Source organism: Silene latifolia, chromosome 9, assembly GCF_048544455.1.
Source record: "Silene latifolia isolate original U9 population chromosome 9, ASM4854445v1, whole genome shotgun sequence".
Classification (NCBI taxonomy): domain Eukaryota; kingdom Viridiplantae; phylum Streptophyta; class Magnoliopsida; order Caryophyllales; family Caryophyllaceae; genus Silene; species Silene latifolia.
The window spans coordinates 175,823,078-175,830,596 of NC_133534.1; positions in this window are offsets into that span (position 1 = coordinate 175,823,078).

Here is a 7,519-nt window from a genome sequence, read left to right on the forward strand (position 1 = left end):
GCGAAAGAGATAGGTCATCTTACCCGGTCCGGACGCCCCTATCAAAACCCGTATAATTCAACGGTCGCCCCAACAACGAATGACCGAGTTGTCTCGGACATGGACACTCAACCCAAAACTCCTGAGAATTCGATCCTCAAACAGTTGTAGAAAGCAAAAGCCGAAATCTCAATTTGGCAACTGATTGCTACATCCTTCGAGCATCGGCAAGCTCTACTACAAGCCTTGGGAAAACTGACTGGGCCTTCTACCTCCACCCCGGAAGAAGTTGTGGCACACATGACAAGGGATGTCCCTGATTTGAGCAACCCGGTCATCTTCTCTGACGAAGATATCCCTCCCTTCGGAGCCAACCACAACCTGGCCATGTACATCACATTACAATGCCTCAAAAAGAATGTGCCAATGGTGTTGGGAAATGTGTCCTCAACAATAGTGCGATCATATGATTTAAATATCATTATTAAATCTCATTTCAAGAATACGGAAGGGATGATACATTACATATATATATAGTCAACTGGTCCACACATATCGGTAATGATTGGCTGGCTAGAGTTTGACATTACTGTCGTGCGACGGTGGTGATCAGTTGATCCCTTGAGGTCACACCTAAAGGACGATTCCCTTAATTGAAAAGGTTAATTAGTTGTATACCGATACAGATTAATTAATTCCTTAAAATTGAACAATTTGATTTGTGAGAGAGAATATTGATATCTTATTATAATGGGATTAAATAAGATTTATTTTAGTAATAAAATGCTTTATTGCTAAAATTAATTATTGTTTGAGAAACAATAAAGATAAGAATGAATGGTTAATTATAATTACAAGAAGTTGTGAATTATAATTATATGACCCATTTTATTTATGTGATCAAGTATCACTAGTCAATTTGTTGTATGAAATTTAATTAATTCATGAAATGATATTTATGTGATAAATATGCATTAAATTAATTAATAACATGTATCATACCACATGTGACATATTGTGTGACAAATGACAAATTGACAAAATAAAATGGTAGTCCATTTTATGTACATGGACCGAAAAATGGAGGGTGTGTTAGTGGGTTTTGGTTGTTTTATTTTAATTAATAAAATAAACATAATGATGCCTACCTACTACTAGTCTTACACATCTACTATTTTGAGAAGAGAAAAAGAAAAGTAATGATGCCATTTTGACTCCTAAAAACCGTGACACTCCATCTATATTGATGGGAGTTGGTTGCTTTATTTTTCTCTTACACTATAATTCATTCTAATAAATCACATGCAAGTTGTTCATGGATTTTCCTCTCTTCTCTCTCCTTTATCTTCATCAAAAAGATGAGATTTTAATTGAAATTGTTCATGTAAGATTACTAAAATTATCAAAGTAATATATGAGTATTAGTAATCAAATTTAAGGTAAACCACAATATAAACATCTAGTACATGTTAGTTTGTGGGATTAAGGGATAGTTTTGGGTGCTACTAATTGGAGAATCTCTACTTTGGGATTTTTGTATGTTCATCCATTATTGGAAAGCTCAAGAACAAGAGAGAAAGGTGATCTCTCTTGTGCCCATTAAATCGATATATCCAATGTAAGAATATGATTTCTTCCCTTTTATTATATGTTTGCATGCATAAAATCCGTATTTAATTTTATGACAAATTAATTTCGACATATTTGAGTATGTTAGTATGTATATGAATCTACATTTCCTTCAATCGGTATCAAGAGCCACGGTTGTTTGCATGCAAATTGGTTAAAAGTTTTTCCGAGTTATATGAATAACAAATAAAACTTATAAAATTTGTGTTATTATGATATATCACGAAATTATTACATGCATGTTAATATTTCTGGTCCTAAAGTGTTTTAGGATATTTTGGTTAATTTTTCGGATTTTTATTGTTCATAATTTACAATAATGACATTTAAATGTGATTTTATGAGTAAAAATGTCATTTTTGGTCGAAAATTAGCTATACTTCGAATTTTAAGTTGGTTTTTGGATATGTTGTTACATATATTATTTTGAGATAACCTGCAAATTTTCATAATTTTTGGACTTGTTATGCTCGAAAAATAATTTTTTCATTATTAAATACGGATTTAAGAGAAAAATAGGTTAATATGAGTTAAATTTCGAATCTGGTCATAGAAAATTAATATGTTGTCACATGCAATTTTACAAGATGTGTGTAAAATAATTGGCTATAAAGAAGTCTTTTAGCATGATTTATGAATTTTTGAAGAAAAATAGCATAAATAGTGACATTATTATTGAAAAATTAATAAAACATAATCTATGACTTAGGAAAAACGTCTAATGTTGCATTTTATTATATTTTTCAGATCTAAAATTGAAAAGTTAATGAAAATAATTTTTCCATGTTTTTATGATTATTTTATTATAAATTGATAAACCGCAACATTGTTTTTCCGGAAAAAAATTTCGAAATTTTTAACCTAAGATTTTGAACATTATGAGTGTCATGGAATTTTTCCAGAATGTTCATGAATTTAAATTTCAAATTTTGAATTTATTTGAAATTTTGTGATTTATTTGAAGTCTAATAGCTTATTTTTGTAATTTTGGTCCATTTATGAACAATTTTGTAAATAAAAGTTAATTATGGTCAAATTATTAGTGAAGACTATATTTTGAGTCCTAAGAGGTTAGGGTAATTAACTTATGCATAAATATGAGTTTATGTATTTTTGTGATTATAAAATGTTGAAATCACGCAAATCCGTAAAAACCGAGTAATATATGATATTGGCTATTTAAAGGCGATTTACCATAAAAATTGAGCATGTTCATACATATTATAATGCTGCATTTTTCTTTATGATTGTCATAATTTTAATTTATGTAATTTTGAATTATGTATTTTTACTTAGTATGGCCTTAGATTTTAATTGGTATTTCCCGAAATGTATGGGAATATCGATTCGGTTGTAATTTTTATTGTGATCTCGTATCACCGTTTTGTAATTTAATAGATTTATTTTATTTTAGTTACAAATGTATAATAGGAAATTATGTAATTTATTATGTAATTTTATTCATTCCGGAGTTCCAAAAGACGGATTTCTTCAAGAATGGCGATACATAAAGACGGTGTTACCTCGAGATGCGTGAAACAACCGAAGTTCAAGGGACCAATGGAGTTGGTTTCCGAATATGTAATAGATTAATAGTTTTTCTATTTTAGGAAAGGCCATACTAGGATTTTTATCTTTATGCTTGCATTTTATTTTATGTCACATGCATCGCTAAATCGCCATAACTAAACATGCATTGTCTTCTTTTATCGAGTTTATCGACCGTGTCAATTCAAATTATCGTAGTTCACCGCTTTAGTTCACTTAAAATGTGATAGATAATAAATTGACATGACCTCTCGCTAAAACAAACAATTGAGACATAGCCTTACCAAATAGTAGAAACCATGAAAACCTATTTCGCGAGGGAGTGCACTCGGCCCTACCGGGGTACAAACCTTGTTACGTAGGGGAAGTGGGTGATGAGTGTTAATCCACCGAGTTCATGTTAATGAGGGTTTCATCGGCCATACCGTGCCCAAGTTGATGTGGATTTGGATAATGGACACATTTATTCGAAATTTGGATTGAGCTCAACGGAAGTATTCGCGACCGTAGTTGCATGTGTTCCGGGCTATAGATAAACATTAGAGTAATTTTATCGACCAATAGTTCTAAAAGTAGAATCGATTAAAGCGTTAATCCACCGAGTTATATTGATAAGGGTTTCATCGGCCATACCGTGCCTAAGTCGATATGAATTTGGGTCTTGGAATCATTTATCATAGTTGGGTAGAGGTCACTATGTAAATGCTTTACTTGTTATTTACAAGTATTATTATTAAAACGATAAATGTTAAGTTTTCCACTATTCCTTTATCATATTGTTCTATTTCTTTACCACAATTCATATACGATATCATTTCGTTTTTGATTCAAATCTCCATTAAAATAACGTAACTAAAGACAAATTTGAATTTGCCTCTAAAACCTCATATGAACCATTGCTAAGGATCTCTTGTAAAGAGTATAGATTAAAGTTATTCATTATCAAACAGGTTTTTGATACTTGACTAACACATCTACTTACAATGGATTATTATTCATATACTTAATTGAATTAAGTACCTTGAAGCGATAAATTATTTTGGTAATTAGTTTTGTTAGAATTCGTAATTGACCAAAATAACGCAACCACTTCAATGAAAGTTTTAAGACTAAAACGAACAAATGAAGAGTAATCTTCATAAGATTCAACTTTGCTTCTCTAAGTAAAGACTCATTGAATTGAGTGGGAGCATTCTCTTAAACCGTTAAGATGAGGACGAGGTTCAAGAAGTAAAGATAACAATGGAATTGATACAAGGTAATGTTGAAAGTAAAGTCATTGAGGAATGACGATACTAAACCTATCAATCCCAACCGATAAAGTTTCCATTGTCTTAAATGTTGGACACGAGAAAGGAAACTACCTCAAATTATTGAAGAATCAACAAGTTAGTTGTGGGACATCTAATGGGACCTTCTTCTTTAAATGTTTATTTGATTAAACATAAATTTGGCTAGTACCACTTCGTCAATATTAGAAACCAGTGGAGGTTTTCATCATTGTACTTGATACATAGGATGATTAGAATATGACGACTAGCAACAACAACATCGAGAGATAGAGTAATTGTGTACTCAATCTAGTTTTTGGGTTTGGAGTTGTACTTAATTATGACTATTAAGTGCATAAACTCTAAATAAGAATATAAACTTGTTAAAGATACAAAAGAGGTTTCACTTTTGTGACCCTATACACCACGATTTGATGTATGGCAAGCCCATAATCAAGGTGATTATATTCTAAACCAAACTAGAATGATATATCATGTAGATGATGTAAGATTCAAATTGGTAACCCAAGATTAAACCTTAAATTTTGGAATGATGAACGCAAAGAGTTATCGAGTACTCTTGAAACCATTAGATTGTTAATGGTATATGCGTATCTTGTATTCAAAGCAAGATGTCTCGTGCCTTTTGTTTGAAAAGGAGATCGAGGTTACAAATCATTGATCCAAAATAGGTTGATCATTTTCTTTTACCAACGATTTAAGTTGACCCTAATGTGTTCACTTAATAAGGTAAATAGAGAAATCTTTGAAGAAGTTCAAAGAGTTCAAGGAAACGCGATTTAGTCGTGATGGGATTATCAAAGTGAAGACTTTGATATAAGCCAAAGAAAATGTGATATAGAATCACAAGTTAATCTCTCTTAGCACGCATTATGGATTAATGTGTGGTTGAATAAGAAATCAAACGCTATTCGATATGGTTTGGACTTCAATCAAGTTACTTTGAGTTACTTGATCCTTTTGGGGATTTTATCATTTTTGTCTAGATTTTTTTTCCACTAAATCGAATCATATGAGATATGAAATGGTAAGGGTACCATGGTTGTAAGTTTTCACAAGAAACAAATGCTCATTTTTCCCTTTCAATTATCACGAGTACGACGGGTTTGCGGCTCATGAAGCTGTCTTTCTAAAATACAAGTTTATTTCTAGAAGACAGAGTGGGAGAAATTATTCAAGAGCCACAAAGATGTTATGTCGCAAGAAACTGGTCTTTCTTGGCTACATGAGATGTTTTGTGTAAGACGTTGTTTCTTTAAACCTAGGAGGTTAAATTCGTCACTTGTTGGAGATGATGAATTCATGCTACTTTTAAGAAAGTAAAGAGCTTATAACTTACAAAGAAATCGTTTGATTCAAATTGATTACTTCTAGAAAGTGATGAACATATGACTTGCATAAGAGTGTTTAAGTCACAACTCAATATAAGGCTTAGAGCCATGAAAATCCGAAATAAAAAGGGTTGATTAGTTGCAAAGGGTTTTGCACTAATAAAGAGAGATTTCAAGGTTTGATTGGTTGCAAAGGGTTTTGCACCAATTGAAATGCTTAAGCCTATTTGGATCTTCTTAGGGATTGTGTTTCATTATTATGAAATACATAGCAAGTGAATCTAAAACCCACTTCTTCAATTAGAAGGAATGTATTCAATACATGTCTTGAGTTTTGAAGATTCTTGCAATCCTAAGATAATGTGAAACTTAAGAGAGGGTCTTAAGTAGGACATCAATGAGTTGGAATCAACATTTTGGATCATGTGATAAAACATTTCTCGACAAGTCAAGAAGTTGTGTTTATACATGGAGTTTAGTGGAAGTTACGGAAATTTTAATTAGTCCGATATGTGGATGACATATTGATCATTGAGAATGATTTAAGACTTTTGGAGTATTATAATACATCTTGAATATCCGGATTTATGAAGATAAATCCACATGATATTAGCGTCATTAAGAAGTCTTATGTTGATAAGATTCATGACTAGTTCAATTAAATTGAATATATTTGATTGATTTCATTTGCTTCCGCTGCCGAATCAATTAAAAAGAAATGATGTATAACACTTCATATGCTTTGAGTATGATGAATTGTTTTCAAAATCGAATTTAAGTAATCTTTACCAAGTAAGCTATAAAGATTACCCTTAAGTGCTTGCAGAAGCATTAAGGCTATAAAGCAAAGTGTTTATGATGCAATTTTGTGTAAGGGTGTTACACAAGTGACAATTGACAATTGAGATTGCGCATGGTTTCCGACAAAACCATGATCAAAACACATTAGGATGGTTAAGATACCATTGTGGCAATGTTAATTAAGAAGTAGATTTTCTAGAATCGTTCTAGGCAATAAAGAACAATGAGAGATATTGATAACGGAAATTGAGTAAACTTGCAATCATGGGATGTGCAAGAAGGAAGAGTCCCGCACACTGTGAAACCAGTGGGAGCTATTCTTAGGCTAAGAGGGCCTATGTCTTGATTGGATCTCGACACGTACTCAGAAAGTTTTGTAATGTAGATGTATACATTACAAAGGAAAACAAATATGTAGTAAGGTTGAGTTAGGTACAAGAAGTTGATAAAACCTACTAACCAAAGCCTTCTCATAGGCTAAACATGATAAGTCATGACATTTCAATTAAATTAAAATGAACAACTACATATAAGATCAAATTAGATTATAGAACATGAAATAGTAATCAGGCATTGACTATTCATGTGTGATAATCGCATTTGTCGTTCGAGTTTTTACTTTAAAACTCTTTTATTATACTTTGTTACATCCAAACGGGTTGTAAAGACAATTGAACCCCGTTAAAGTGAACACGGATTAGCATTGTATTCGCCCATAGTCACTTGTATGAGGTGACGTCTCGAAGTGACTAGAGTGTGATGCGATTGATGGCAAGTTCAAGTGCCATAGAGTCATGTGAGATGACTAGTCGATCACATAGGCAGACTGTTAGGAACACCTTGTCGGGCAGTGACCGCTTATAGAGTTCTGGCAAATTTATAAAGCCTGGTCGTGGCGAGAGCTACTATAGTATTCTAATGAGTCGATTCTTTTGACTA